Consider the following 16,629-nt stretch of genomic DNA (forward strand, 5'->3'; position numbering starts at 1 on the left):
TGATTCCAACTGGGTGAAGGGGGTGCGGGCATTACCACCTTCTCTGCTCCTGATTCCAGCAGGTTGAAGGGGGTGGAGATTGCAGCCTGCTTGGCACCTGATTCCAACAGGGTAAAGATGGGATAGGCATTGCCACCTGCTCCATGCCTTATTCCAGTAGGTTGAAGGAGGTGGGCATTATGACCTGCTCCAGTTCTTGTCCCGGCAGGGTAAAGAGAAGAAGGGAATTACCTCCTGCTCTGTGCCTGATCCAACCCAAGAGAAGGTGCTGGGCAGGTATTGATACCTGCTCCACTCCTGATCCCAGCTGGGTGAAGGAGGCGATATTGCCATCTGCTGTGGTCCTGATCCCACATGGGAGAAGAGGGTTGGGCATTGCCACCTGCTCCGCTCCTAATACCAGCTGGGTTAAGGTGGGGGGTGGGTGGGCATTGTCACCTGCTGCACTCCTACTGCCAGTTATGATAAGGTGGGGGTGGGCATTGCCACCTGCTTCGCTCCTAATACCAGCTGGGTTAAGGCAGCAGCAGGCATTACAACTTGCTCTGCCCCTGATCCCAGCTGGCTGAAGGGGGCGGGTATTGCCACCTGCTTCACTTCTAATACCACCTGGGTTAAGATGGGGATGGGCATTGCCACCTCCTCTGCTCCTAATACCAGGTGGGCTAGGGTGGGGGTGCTTCATTCCTAAACACAGTTGGCTGAAGGGGGGGTGGGCATTGCCACCTGCTCTGCTTCTAATACCAGCTGGGTTAAGTCAGGGGGTGGGCATTGCCAACTGCTTTGATCTGAATACCAGCTGGGTTAAGGCAGGGGCAGGCATTACCATCTGCTCCGCTCTTGATCTGAGCTGGCTTGGGGGGGGGCAGGAATTGCCATGTGCTCCACTCCTAATACCACCTGGGTTAAAGTGAGGATGGACATTACCACCTCCTCCACTCCTAATACCAGCTGGGTTAGGGTGGGGTGGGCATTGCCACCTGCTCCACTCATAACACCAGCTGAGTTAAGACAGGGGGCAGTCATTGCCACCCGCTCTGTTTCTAATACCAGCTGGCTGAAGGGGAGTGGGCATTGTCACCTGCTCCTCTCCTAATACCAGCTGGGTTAAGGCAGGGGTGGGCATTATTACCTGCTCCATTCTTGATCCCAGCTGGCTGAGGGGGGACAGGAATTGCCATGACTCCACTCCGAATACCACCTGGGTTAAAGTGGGGATGGACATTACCACCTCCTCCGCTCCTAATACCAGCTGGGTTAGGGTGGGGGTGGGCATTGCCAGCTGTTACTCTCCTAATACCTGCTGTGTTAAGGTGGGGGATGGGCATTGCCACCTGCTCCTCTCCTAATACCACCGGGGTTAAGGTAGAGAGTGGGCATATCTACCTGTTCTGCTCCTGATCCCAGCTGCGTGAAGAGGGGGAGGGCATTGTCACCTGCTCTCCTCCTGATCCCTGGTCCACCAGAGTATATAGTGAGTTCTCTGAAACACACTTACTCGATTATATAGTAAGATAAGAATTCGCAAATTGGTATCAATATTACCTGTCTACAACTGAAATGACTACAAATATAGTGTAGGGCCTACACCATACTTAAACTATGTGTAAGTGTTACTAGGACTCCAACTACTCAGAGATTCTAGGGACAATAGGTTAATGGTCTCTGAAGGAAAGGTATAAGGTTAGAGCAGAAGGAAAAGGGAAGAAGCAGATTCTCTTGCAGAGAAATCCTAAAAATGTGATCTTATTTGAGGGCATTTGTCCCATTTCTGTGCATTAAAGCCTGGATTAGCAGATCCTCCAAATCATGTTTCTGCTAATGGAAATGGGGGTAATTTTAATAAAGCCATATCTCCCCAGGAGAAGCATTTTGAGAATCATTTGGGGCTACAGTGGGAGGGGAAGGAATGGAAGTCCAATTCCACTGATGGAAATTCTTCTCATTTGCAGAAATTTACCACAGAATCCAAGTCACTTTGAACTGAGGCTGAAAAGACATGGCTTCTGAGGAAATCAGCCATTGAGACAGCCATCTTTCCTGCCTGAGGAAGAGTATGTGAGTGGAGCCATGGGGGGGGGGGGGGGAGAGCAGTCAGCCTCTGAAGCCAACAGATCGTTCCTTCCCTTTACTAGTGGAGAGGATTTTCTTCAGAGTGCACCATCCCAGTTACTTTGTGTAATCTGCCTTAAGTCTCGGTGAGAAAGGTGGATGACGAATAATGTAAATAAAATAAAAAATGAACTGGAATGCATTGGCTTCCTTACTCTTCTCCCACACCCTTCCTGATCTTTTTAAATAGCTACAACCATAATTCTTAGCTTTGGGTGGGATATAGAGTTTCCAGCTCTGGCTTCCAGGTGAACCCAAAACCCCACCTGGAGGCTGGCCACCCTAGTGGGATGCATAAGATAAAGGATGCAGGACCACAAGAACTGTGATGGCACTACTAGAGATGCTATGTGAGGAAAAGGAATCTGGTCCAATAACTCCATTTTTTTTAAAAAACCCACTGCTTTCCACAATGGAGATCCAGTGTAGTATAGTGGCTAGAGTGAAAGACTAGGATCTGGGTGACTCAGGGCCAAGCTACACATGACGAATGACACTTGAACGGAAAGTGGATTGAGTGGAGGGCAAGTGAACAGGGAGAAATACACTTGCCGTTCAAGTGTCATTCGTCACGTGTAGCTTGGCCCTCAGGTTCATATTTCTGCACTCTGCCATGGAAGCCCACTGGATGAACTTGGGCCAGTCATAAAAAAACTCCGGGTTTAACCTACATCACAGGGTTTGTTGTGAGGGAAAAAATGGAGAAGCCACTTTGGCCTATATATATATATAGCCACTGAAGGAGAATGTAAGAAATGGGACATTATTGCATGGTAAGACACAAGATACTTGCATCAATGACAGTGAAATCCTAAACAGAGTTATTCTAAGTCCATTGATTTCAATGGGCTTAAACTGGAGTAACTCTGCTCAGGATTTCTCCGTGTCATAATATCAAGTTATACATACAATGGCTTGTAGCTTCCCAGTCTGTTCAGCCAAGGCTCCTTGGGCTAGTGGAACTCTTCAAATGTGGCTGAGTGCAGTGGCAGGAGGTAAACCACCAAACTGCAAAAAAAAACACCACCACCAACAACAACAACATTGAATTTATATACAGCCATTCAGGACAACTTAACACCCACTCAGAGCGGTTTACAAAGTATGTTCTTATTATCCTCACAACAATCACCCTGTGGGGTGGGTGGGGCTGAGAGAGCTTCAAGAAGCTGTGAGTGACTGACCCAAGGTCACCCAGCTGGCTTCATGTGGAGCAGTGGGGAATCAAACTCGGTTCTCCAGATTAGAGTCCTGCTGCTCTTCTTGACCACTATGCCAAACTGGCTCTCCAACTCTCTGTCATTGTGTGAGCACTGAATGCCACAATACTGCCACATTGTTTCTGTGAGAAAATTGATTTCAAAATTTGTAGCCATCTAAGATGCTGTGATCTGTGCTTAGATATCTGCATGTGGAGGTCCTTTTGAACGTTGATTTGTGCAAATGCATTGGTATGTTATTTTATATTGCCACGGTGCATCGTCAGAGCAACAGAATTCACTTCCCTACCTAGAAGCACATCTGTGTGAGGAATGACGAAAAGCCATTTCAGCAGATATGTATTTAAAGGCAGAGTCAAGGTGAGGTGGCTGAAGGCACCCGCAATTTATCACATCCCTCTCACAGGAAAGTGCATTGCTCTTCTCTCGCACATCTCTAATTGCTTTTTCTAAAGTTTTCGAAAGCTTCCTCTCCCACATCAGGGCGATAAATGTTTGGATCAGGAGAATAAAGTGCAAGAATATATAAACATATCCTTTCCCCCCTCAATCTCTTAGAAATGAAGAGTTTTGATAGGATATTATGCTGCTGACTTTTTTATGTGAAAAATATTTTATGTAAAGTCGATACTGAGAGTCACGCTGCAGCTGATGCGATGTAATAAAGAAAGCAGTTTTAAGCTATTTAGTTGTGCTGGCGTGCTTAACAAATATTGCAGAGCATATTATAGAGTGGAGGGTGTGGATAGGAAAACAATTGGATCGCAAAGCCAAACAGCTTCGCTATGCGGATGATACTTGAGAAATAACAATTAAAATGTTAACTGTTACATACAATTCCTAGGAGATATGAAGGTATTAAAATGAGGTATTCTTGAAACCAGCTGCGACATGGATCATATTTTACTCGGATTTAACATCTATGCACACCGCCTACAGCTTTATATCACGAACAAATACCTTCTGCGCAAGAAATCCAGTGACCGATAAGCTTGTAATTAAACAAACACTACATTTCCATAACGTCCCTGATGAAGGCCCTGTGGTTACTGGGACTGATGTTGCAGACTTGGCTTTTGGGAACTGTTTTGTGCTACAGGCTTGGCCGTTGTGGGAGCATGGCTGAGAAAAAGCAACAATAATGATTGTTGAGACCCCCCCTCATCTTCGCCTGCCCGAAGGTTCTGTCAATGTCATCACCCCTTCAGGGATGCGAAGGTAAAATTAACAAAACCTCTGAGGAGTGACCTCCACTGGCTATGTCTTTTTAAACTAAGCTCATGTAGACAGGTGAATTTGACAGAGCCTTTGGCTTTGCCTTTTTAAACTATGCTTCCTGGCTAACTTTGCATCTCCCTACACTTGAGCATCCTCGAGTAAGATGTTTTGCGTAGAGAGACTCTTGGTTGTTGATAAATGATTCTGTTCAAGTGCCCTTCAGAATTAGAAGAAGTGAACAGGAGGGAGTGTGCAGATACATGTCTGTGTGAGAAAGAAGCAAAGGTTTAGGTGCTAGGAGACAGATAATGAGCTGCTGTAGCATAGTGGTTAAGTGGTTCAGCTGCAAATCAGCACTCTACTGGTTTGAATTCCACTACTGCCATGAGCTCAGTAGGTGGCCTTGGATAAGCCACTCCTCTCAGCCCAGCTCCCCAGCTGTATTGTGGGAATAATAATAACAAGAACTTGTTCACCGCTCTGGGTGAGGCACTAATCTGTCTAGAAAAGCAGTTAGGATTGCCAGATGCATAGGGTTACTGGTGACGGGCAAACTCCTGGGGATTTGCCCTCTCGTCTGTTGATCGCTGAAAGAGTAAACTCCTGGAGCTTGCCTGCCACCAGCAGGCACCTCAGGAGCGCACACACAGCACATGTTCCTACCCAGTGTGGCAAAGTCACTTCCATAAGTGACATTGCACCAGCTGTGGGAGCATCCCTGTGCTCCATTTGGGGCTGATTTGGGCCCCCAACTGGCTGAATCCAAGCCCTGTGGAGCGCAGAAGCGCTCCTGCAACTGGAGTGTTGACGTCACTTATGGAACTGATGCTGCCACTCACACCGCGTGGTGATGTCACTTATGGAAATGATGTCATCACACCACCACTGGAGCAGACAAAGGAAAGTGCCAGGTCCCAACCATCCCAGTGGGAAGCTAGAGGGACCTGGCAACCCTACTTAAGCACTTTGGTTCAGGCTTGTAAGTAGGGATCTGCAAATCGGATTTCCGATTTGGGTAAACAACCAAATCGGACTCGATTCGCAAAGATTTGGGATTTCCGAATCGGGCCCAGCATCCTAGGTCCAGTTCGGAAACCCTGAATCTAAGCTTCTCAAAGTGATTCGTATAACTTCGGAAAGCTTTGGGACACGGGTTTTAAATGCCCCTTTCCGTGCTATTGCCAAGAAGCTGACAGCTGCAGTGAAAAGGCCCTTTAAACTCCTTCTGGGAGGATTCCGCCCATGACTCAGATGGAGTTTAAAGGGCCATTTCGCCACCGCTTGCATTGCAAATGGTGGCGAAAGGGCATTTCCACGTTCCACATGGGTTGCGTGGGCAGGGGCGGGTATCCCTCACAACCCAGATGGAGTTTATTTTTTAAAAATTAATTTTTATTTGTTTTCCATAAAAAAAGAAAGCAAGGAAGGGAAGTAGATTTGAAGAAAGGGGGAGGGGAGGGGAGGGGAAAGAACAAAAATCACACTATATAGTCTGCTTGTAGCAGTACTCTACACTAGAGATGGTCACAAACTGCATTATGAACTTCAAAAACCCACGAAATTGGCGATGGCGCAATCGTGATCCGGTGGTTCGTGATTGTCCACAGCCAATTGTCCACAGCATTTGGGAGAGGCCTGGTTTGGTGCGTTCGGCCACTGTTCGGGAAGCCAGACACTCAGGCGCCAGCAATCAATTCCCCTGGCAACGGAGCCAGGGGAATGCCTGAACTCTGTCTGCACTCCTTCTGTTGCCCTGGAAACCTGAATGGAAGCCCAGCTTACCTTGATCGGCAGGTCTTCATTCCAACCACGGAGCTGCAAAGTGGTTACAAGTTGGGAGAAGACACCCAGGGGAGGGAGGGGGAAGGGGGTGTCCTGTAGCCACGGGCACCCCAATCTCATCCCTGCAAACCCTGATAGGCAGCTCTGACGGCCAAACACCGACCTCCTGCATTGCTCAATGGGACCTGTGCTTATAAATAGCCATGGGCTCCCAGGCTGGGTTTCACTTTCAGCAAGCAGTGGAGTGGGACAGAGCTCTTGCTTGCCACTTGCTAGCCTTTGGGGAGAGAGACTGAGGGCCAAGCTACAAGTGACGAATGACACTTGAATGGCAAGTGGATTGAGTGGAGGGCAAGTGAACAGGGAGAAATACACTTGCCATTCAAGTGTCATTCGTCACTTGTAGCTTGGCCCTATGAGTATAATTGAGCTTGGATTTTTGTGGGAGTTTCCTGGGGGCCTTGGATTGGAGAGGATATAACTCCAAGACCCCTTTTGCAATCTTGTCCAAACTTGGGTGATGGCTGTAGGAGAGCCTGCAAACGACTTCCCGGGACTATGGGCTCTCTAAGTGCCACGGGGGCCATCCCACGCCCCACAAACCATGAACCACGAACCGGTTTGGTAACGGAAAATGTTCGTTGTGGTTTGTGATCTCGGGATCGTTGTCGGCACCAAACTGCGAACCGCTGGCTCATTAATTTTTTTGGGTTCGTGCCCATGTCTACTCTACACATCTACATATCATTTCATACTACAGTTCAGTCGACTGTGGGGCAAGCTACACATGACGAATGACACTTGAACGGCAAGTGGATTGAGTGGAGGGCAAGTGAACAGGGAGAAATACACTTGCCATTCAAGTGTCATTCGTCATGTGTAGCTTGGCCCTGAGATAGTTTGAAAACAAGTTACATTAGAGTCTTCATATCTTTAATACATTCAAGTCCTTATATTTATTTTTAACCCAATTATAAAATACAGTCCATGGTCCAGCAATGTCTTCTTCTATTTGTCCTTTCAATAATGAAGTTAATTTGTCAATTTCTGCACTTTCCATTATCTTCACTACTAATTCTTCTTGCAAAGGTTTTATTTGACGTTTCCAGTAATACGCTAATAGAATTCTAGCCACTGTTACTGCATGTATAATGAAGTATTTCCGGTCCTTACTCAGTTCATCTGGAATGCCGTTCAGCAAAAACAACTCTGGTTTGAAAGGTATTGAAATCTATAAAATTATTTGTACTAATGTGTGCACCATTATCCAAAATTTATGTATGTCTTTACAGGTCCACCACATATGGTAGAACGTTCCTGCATGTTTCCTACATTTCCAACATCTATTTGACATATTTTTATACATTTTAGTGAGACCCAGATTGAGTTTAAAGGGCCCTTTTAAGGTTTTAGACAGGAGCATGGGGACCTAGAAGAAATTTTTTTAGGTGATAGGCTAAAAATTATCTCTAAGATATAGAAACTTTTGTTGAAATGGTACACGGAGGATGAAACAGTTAAAGTTCAAATGGTAAAATGGGCAATGAATTTTAATAGAGAAATTACAATGGACACTTGGGAATATCTTTGGAGAAACACAATGAAAATTTCGACAGCTACTAGTCTAAAAGAGAACGGCTATAAGATGATGTACAGATGGTATTTAACACCAAAAAAATTAGCAAATGCCAACAATCAAATGTCAAACAAATGTTGGGCATGTAAAAAACATGAAGGTTCAATGCATCATATGTGGTGGACTTGTGAAAAAGCTTAGCTATTTTGGTCTAAGATTTTTGCTGAAATGTCATCAATTTTGAAAAGTAATATAGCAAAAAGCCCAGAACTGTTATTATTGGGATTAAATATGGAAAATGTTAATGTTAGGGATAGAGTCCTGGTTTATTACATGACAGTGGCTGCAAGACTACTGTATGCTCAACACTGGAGACAGGAGGAGCTACCAGAAATTCAAGATTGGATTCAGAAATGGTTGCACATGGCGGAAATGGACAAATTAACAAGGAAATTGAGAGAACGAAATCCAAGGGAATTTGTGGAAGATTGGGGTAAACTGAAAAAATATTTAGAAAAGAAATGGGACGTGAAAGATCAGTTGTGGTCTCTTGATAACTATTGAGAGATTTAGAAGTATAAGATAAAACTTTGCCTTAAACAATAGGGGAAAAGCAACTTAGACTAGAGTTAGTTATTAGGGGAAAAGGGGTCAGAGTGCTGTTGGGAGTCAATAAGGGAAAAGGGGAGGGGGTGGGATAACATATATTAAGAAAAGGGGTATATTTGTTGTAAAACGTTTTTGAAATGTATGTGAACCCATCCAATAGAAATTTTCTAAAAAGGGGGGGGGCTTTTGACACCCCTTGTATTGCAAGCGGTGGTGAAAGGGCCCTTCTGCGCGCCACCTGGGTCATGGGGGGGATTCCCCCGTGACACAGATGGAGTTTAAAGGGCCCACCGCAACCCCCACCAAGCAGCTGATCTGTGCTGGTGGGGTTTGAACTCCCCCCTGACACTTATTTCATCCGATGGGAGGGGGATGAGGGGGATCCCTCCTTCCCCTCCCTTTGGATGAAATAAGCAGCAGGGGTAGTTTGTCAGTGTGCTTTAAATCTTTACAGAGCACACTGAAGCGGGTCAAACAAGGGACTCCCAAAGTGGCTTGCTGCTTCGGGAATCCCTTTTTTCCGACCCTTTTTTCTGCTTCGGGTTTCCCGAAGCATGTAACCCAATTTTTTTTTTTGCACACCCCTACTTGTAAGTTCTCACAGGCCCAGTTCTGGCTTGCCACTCTGGGAATGGAATGAGCAGGCTCCTTAATTAATTGCACCTGCAGCCTGTTGTTCCAGATCAAAATGTCCTTGGGTGGAAGGGAGTCTCAGCTCCGCTCACTCTCCCTTCATTTCTCAGGCCTAGCAACACTGATATTGAAGTGTGCCCTGATTAAGTGACAGTCCTAGAAAAGATGGCTCCTCACTGCACTCTGAATCTGACACGCTCTCACTTGGAGACCTGGTTTGATAATTCTATTGCTACCTTTACACCATCAGCATGTGCAAGACTTTGCTCCATATCAAGCCCTACAATGACCAGAGCTTCCTGGACTTTGTTGTGAATACGAGGAACTTGAAGCTACTTCAGAAAAAAGCATGTCTGCCAGCTTTCATTTCTAGTCAGATAGTTTTAGCTAGAAATAGATAAGTTGTTATTTTATTGCCTTCTGCTTGTGCCTTATAGAGTTGTTCCTGCCCTGTACACGCTCTCATGAATTAATAAACAACACTTATATTTAAGCCTGTGTCCTGAGTTTCTGACCACTTGTATGCAAGTTCACCCAGAGAAACAAACCCAGACTGGGAAGTCTCAATACATTTGGAGACCTCAGCCCTCCAGAGGGCTACTAGGGGTTCTGAGCGGCTGTAATCTGCACTTAGAAATGGTAGTCGAGGGTTGAACATCAAGACAATGGATAAAGTCTATAACTGACAACATTTATATGGCACACTCAGCCACACAGATGGAGAATGATTATTGGGAGTATAAACCACCACCACCCCCTCCCATAAAGAGTGTGATATCCAGTAAACTGTTATGTTTCATTGATGTCTGTTATGAATCAAATTTTTATCCCACCCTTTCTCCGTGGAGTTATTGACAGTGCATGTTTCTCTCCCCCCATTCATTCACTTTCACAGCGGTCTGGCTGAAAATCACTGATCCAAGGTCACCCCTTTAAACTTTATGATCAAGTGATAAACTGAACAAAGTTTTCCCCAGTCTTGGGGCCAAACCACATGATATGATTGGCCATGAATTGGGTTGCAGCTCCCCAATCCGACTCACTTTTCCCACAGAAGTCACAGCAGTTAAGATCAACTTAATTCCCAGAGTGAAGCAGTGTCTAATTTGGATTACAAACATTGCACCTACAGGTGTGAGGATGTTATTTCCAGGAGTGACATCATCATGCCCGGCAGCGGGCAGGCTCCTGCCTTTCATGGGAGTCAAATTTGGCCAAAATTGGCCCCTGTGAAGGACACGCTGGGCATGATGACATCACTCCAAGAAGTGACATCATTGTGCTGTGCTGGGAGCACGCACATGAGGAATCTTGAAAGGTGAGTGCCATCTCCCCTCCCACCGGAAGGGTAAGTGGACCTGGACACCCTACTTTCACCACTGCCTCACACCACACACTGTTTCTCACCACCAGCCCTCTCACCTCTCTCCACATACCCATCCCAGGAGATAGAGCAGCAAATGTGTCTCCATGTCTCCAAGCATCTCTCTAAACACTGTGGCAAGTTATGCATGTCTAATAGTGCTTCCATGAGAAACAAAGAGGGAAGGACTATTATGTGCTCCAGGTCCTAGAAGGTTGAGGGGATGGCTGGGTAGGGTAATGTGGCACAAGGTGGCCTTAGTCCACCATCTCATTACAGATCTTGCCATGGCAATTTTACTTTTCTTCACAAGTCTTTATTGAGGATGGTATGGATCCTTCAGTGTTTCTTTCCTATGGGCCATGTTGAGAATCCTAGATAGAAACTGTGCTCTGAAAAGTGTTAAACAAGCCTGGTTTTTTTTTAAAATTCCACACCATGGAAATGGTGTGTGCTTTAACCAGAGCTACAGTGAACCAGAGAGGTGGGGTTGGAACCCCCAATTCTTCCACTTCACCAGGCTATCCCTACTGCTTTCTACAGAGGTTGGACACTCGATATTGGTGTGGAAATCATTAACTCCTGTAATCGGACATTAATTCCCCCTTTCGCATTTGAACGTAAAACCAGGCCTCAAATAAGTCCATCCCAGTCCCAATTGAATGAAAAAGATGGTATTGTGTTTGTGTGATTGTTTTGTAAAAAGAAAAAAAGAAGCGCCTTTAAACAGTCCAGCAGGAGAGCAAGATAGCAAGTTTCAGTCCAGAAGGATTTGAAGTAAAAGACGAGACAAAACAGGAGGGGGAAAACAACCCTGATCTTGTCAAACAACCCAGACAATCTAGTATGTCTAAGCCTCGTGGGGAAGCCAGGAGCTCTGGGTTAATAAAAGAGTAAAGCATCGAGCACTTCTGAATAGAAAAATAATCTAGTAGCTATTCAAGGCCTCTTCTCTTTATAAGAAAGATCAATCACTTGGCAGGGAGACAATGTAAACATACAATATTTCCCCAGGAAAACTCACTCTGTTAGTGTTCGGGGTTCATGGAAGCGAGAGTTACTTCACATCAAAGGGTAATAATATCTCACTTTCTGTATTTCTTTCTAATCCTCATTCATCCCCTCCTTCCCACTTGCTAAAAGGTTAAGAACAACTCAATTTATCTGACCCTACAACAAGGAGAGAATGCTTAATACTATGAACATACAGATTTTTCTGAGGTTTTGTTAGGAATATTTTCCCCCTTTGACCACTGATACACCAAAGCATACTTGATGCATTAAATGGCACCTCCCCTGCTTTGCAAACACCATGCTATGACATATGGCAAACCTTTGGGTCTTATGCTGTTTTCAAGTTCAGCATTGCTGGTTTGCAGGATGATACCAGAGTCAGGACCTATAAATAAGTAAGTTCTCTGCCCCCTGCCCAGCATCTGGCAAATTCCTTAAACCAGAAGTTAGTGTAGAATCCAGCCACATAATGAAATATGAGCAGAACCCACAGATTTGAGTGTGCAAAGTTTTTGTAGAGAACAGAATGGATTTGTTCCACTCCACCAATACTCTAAGCTACAAAGGAAAAGATAGGATTTAAGCTGACCTCTTTGGAAGTGCCTAGCTTGGAAGACCTCTACACCTGACTAGACATGGGCACGAACAACAATATGAACTAAAAAAACCCACAAAGAGCCCAATCAGCTGTTCATGAACAAGCTGTTCATGAGGCCCCATTCTAAACGAACAGGTGGTCGTTGCCAGCCTAGTTCGTTGCTGTTCGTCAAGCCAGTCAGTCTGGCACCTGCAATCAATTCCCATGGCAACTCAGGCAGGGATTGTCTGAACTCTGTTTGAACTCCTGCTGTTGCCCTGGAAACCCCAATCTAAGCCCAATTTAGCTTGATAGGCAGGTTTTCCTTTGAAGTGTGGACTGGAGCTCCAAATTTGTTACAAGAGGAAAAGACCAGGGGGGAGGGGAGCTCCCAGCTTTGGCTTTCAGGGAGAGACAGCTGCTGTTAGAGAGACAGGGTGAGTGCATTGGAGCTTGAATTTTCTTTGTGTGTGGTGGGATAGGGATCTACCTCTTCAGGTTCCAGGACTGCTGCCAGACCCTGGGGCCAAGCTATTATTTATTATTGGTACCTTTCCTGCTGCCTGCTCAGGTAGGGCTTCTGGGATTGGTGCAGTAGTGTTCTTGATGGCTGGAGGAGAGCCTGAGGGTCCCCACAAACAACGAAAAACAAACATGTTCGTGACAGGATCATGTTCATCAGTGTTCATTGTTCATGGATGGCAACGAACAATGAACACCCTGTTCGGGTTTTTTTTCTGTTCATGCCCATGTCTACACCTGACCCCTCTGTGCATTGACTGAGCATGCTGACTGCACTTCCTGCCTCTGATCCAGGCCATATGGCAATTCCTGGGGAACCTATGTCACTTCTGTTTAAAGGACAAAACAAAACTGGAAGTGATGTGATGTTGCAGCCAGCACCACAAACCCCATAACTCTGCCCACAGCTCTCCCACTGGTTGCTAAGGGAGTGCCTGGCAACCCTAGAGACACCCCCCATTTACTAATATATGTGTTTGTGACTCATTATTATTGTTGCTGTTGTGTTTTGATTTGCCAAATGGTTCCACATGGTGGAATTGCTCTGATGATTTTGCTCTGGTATAGCATTCAAACCAAAGTGGGTGTTGTTGTTTTTTGGAGCTGCTACATGAGACCAGCCTGTACTAGTGCACTTTCTGGGTTTTCCACTGCTTTGCTGTAATCACTCTCAATCCTGGTTTGATGTGATCTTTATGGAAAGATTGCAATCAAAATGCCTTTTCACACAGTGTGGAGGTGACAGCATGCATTGTCAAAGGCCTCACTCACACTGGGTCCATGGTAGCCATTTTCCCCAATACCACTGGAGGGCTTTTTTCCAGGCTATTTCTTTCAGCAATTGCTCTATCACTATAGTGCAATCACATTATAAAGATCAATTGCTGTGCTCTACTAGTTCTGCAGAAATTCCAGCTATCATTCATATTTTAAAAAGGAAATCTCTAAGCCTTTTTGGTCCAAAGATGGACCTTGCCCTTTAGATTTTCATGGAGGAGAGAGTGACGAAATGGAAGGTTCATACTCAGCAAATCTCTCAATTTCAGTGCTAGAAGGAAGGGTCAGAGAAAGTCTTGGCCTCTATGTCCTGTTTGTTGCCCTCCAGGGCAACCAGTTGTCATTGAAATAGGATGCTCGACTAGACTGACCACTAGTCTGATCCAGAAAGCTCTACTTATGTTCTTATCTCTGCAATAAATAGGGTTGGATTTGTTTTTGTCAGTCAACCATGCTAGTAAGGGGAGAAAAGAGCAGGCATGCTAGTGCAGATAGGGTTGCCAGCTCCAAGTTGGGAAATTCCTGGATATTTGGGCAGGGGGTGGAGTCTGGAGAGGGTGGGGTTTGGGGAGGAGAAGGACCTCAGGTAGGGTTGCCTGGTCTCTCTAAACTCGGGGCAGGTGATGGGAGATCTGGCACTCACTTTTTTAGACTTGTGCATGTGCACAAAGCATGTGTGCTCCCAGACTCCGGGAAGTGATTTCATTGCACAGGCCTTGTGCTACAACTGGGAGTGCTCCTGTGCTCTGCAGCGAGCTGATTTTGGCCTGCTTGGGGCTAAAGTCAGCCCACTACAGAATGCGGGAGCACTCCCAGGAATGGAATGATGGGCTCTGGAGTGCTCCTGTGCTTTGAGGTGGGCTGATTTTTGCCCCAAACAGGCCCGAATCAGCCCACTGCATAGTGCGGGAGCACTGCCAGGAGGGCCCTGGGGAGCTCTTGCCCTTTACAGTGGGCCAATTTAGATGTCAAACACACCTGATTTATACTGTTTGGGGCCCAAATTGGCCCACTGAGGAGCACGGAAGCACACTGTACCACCCAGGAGCTCACCCCAGGAGACAAGTTCCCCCACCTTTTCCCTTGCCAGCCAGGTAAGTGGGGGCTAGGGGCGGAGGGTGGGAGCAGGGGATCCCTCGCCCCCAGTGGGGGACTGGCAACTCTAACCTCAGCAGTGTATAATGCCTTAGAGTCCACCCTCCAAAGCAGCCATTATCTCCAGAAGAACTGGTTTCTGTAGCCAAGATATCAATTGTAGTTCCAGGTGATCTCCAGCTACTACCTGGAGGTTGGCAACCCCGACTGGAGTGTGTGTGTGTGTATGTGTGCACGCGCTTGTGTGTGTGCATGTGCGTGTGCGTGTCTTACCCTACAGCTCCCTTAGCACAGTATGGAGAAAAAAATGGGGAAAGAAATTCATAATGGATCCTTTTTGAGGGCTGTATCAATCAACTATATCTGAAAAATAAGCTTGCTAGCATTGAAAGCAGAAGCAAAAGTTTCATATTTGAATGAGAAAATGGCCAGTGTTATCCTTCAAGCTACTTTAAATAATTTATTTCCACTTGAGAACATGCTTAATCCCATGCTAGTTACCGGGATGTAGAAATCAATAGGCTGTTGGTGTAGTTTCTGGATCAAAACTTGAACTGTGATTTTCCACCCAAACAACCCTGGGAAATCAGGTGTACTGAGAAGCAAGCAATTTTTAAAAAGCAGTCAAGGCTTGGAAGACAGATTCTGTCCAAAGCTCATTCCATGAAACTGATTCTTAAATTTAAACTATGCTTTAAAATAAGTTCCTCAAGCAAATGTCTGCTTTAACACTAAAGTTACACTTCCTTCAGGTGAGAACAGCCATCCTCATACCTCCAAAGAAAATACTTTGTAATTCTCGTACAGCTTTCCAAGAACACAAATCATCTCTTAACAGAGGCAAAGAGAGAAGGGGCGCAACCTTAACTTATGAAACTTTCCACAGGTTCACCTCTCAGACTGATGGACTTGGGTTTTTAGCTGTTGGCTTCCTTTCAAACACCTGCTAGATATTTTCTTGTAACCAAAGTTCAGCAACGACAACCTGGCAGAATGGGTCTCTAAGGAGTTTAAAAATATACTCATTAAATGGTTTTTGTACTTCGTTTTTTTTTAAAAAACCCTAAAACATGAAATGTAAATCTTCCTCTGAAAGTCAGAAGGTGTTTAAAAAAGAAGATAGGTTAATTGGCTTGTCTAATGGTAGTTAAATTAAGAAATGAATCAAACTGTTTAAAATCACTTGTCAACCTGGACATATGGATCTGCTTTATACCAAGCCTGGCCTCTGGTCTATCAAGAACATTATTGTATCCTTTCTGACTGGCAGAGGTAACGGCTCTTCAATGTGTCAGGCAGGTGTCCTTCCCAGTCCTGCCACATGATCTCTTTTTTACTGGAGATGCCAAAGTCTGAACATAGGATTTTCTACAAGTAGACTAAAAAAGCTGGACTCCTGAGCTGCGGCCAATTCTCCATCATCAGAAAGCTGATGAAATCCATGTTGTAAAATACATTCTAGAGTACACAGATCAGATTGTGGGTGATAGCAGCATGTAGGGTTGCCAAATCTGACTTGGGAAATTCCTGGAGATTTGGCAGTGGAGCCTGGGGTGGCATGCATTTGGGGAAGGGAGGGACCTCAGTGGATATAATGTAGTAGAATCCACCCTCCAAAGTAGCTATTTGCTCTCCGGGGGAACAGAGCTCTGTGGTCTGGAGAGCAGTTGTAATTCTGGGAGATCTCCCGGCCCCACATGGGAGTTGGCAACCCTATTAACATGTCTTGATAACATCTAATAATGATGGTGATCATTAACATCTGTCCAGAGAAATAGTAAAATCCTCACTCCCTAGACCACCACTAAGATGACTTGCTCCTCAAAGAAGGTGGGAAATTACATGATTGAACAACCTTCCACAGGAAACTCCCTCCCCCTCCCACAGACACAAACAAAATAAATATATTAGATATCCTGGTATCGTTTTATTGCTCCATCCACTGTTTACTTGCTGTGGTGGGCATACAACCATGTGGAGAGCTTGTCATCACAGACAGATAGATATAGACCCTTCTCCCTATGGTCAGTACATTTGGGCTAGCATCAGTCTGGCATGGCTGTACATGATCACAGCCTGGCAGAAGCCCATTTCCAGCTAGAGGATGCTGGTTTGATCTCCCATTTCCTCA

The sequence above is a fragment of the Eublepharis macularius genome, chromosome 7, assembly GCF_028583425.1.
Source record: "Eublepharis macularius isolate TG4126 chromosome 7, MPM_Emac_v1.0, whole genome shotgun sequence".
Lineage (NCBI taxonomy): Eukaryota > Metazoa > Chordata > Lepidosauria > Squamata > Eublepharidae > Eublepharis > Eublepharis macularius.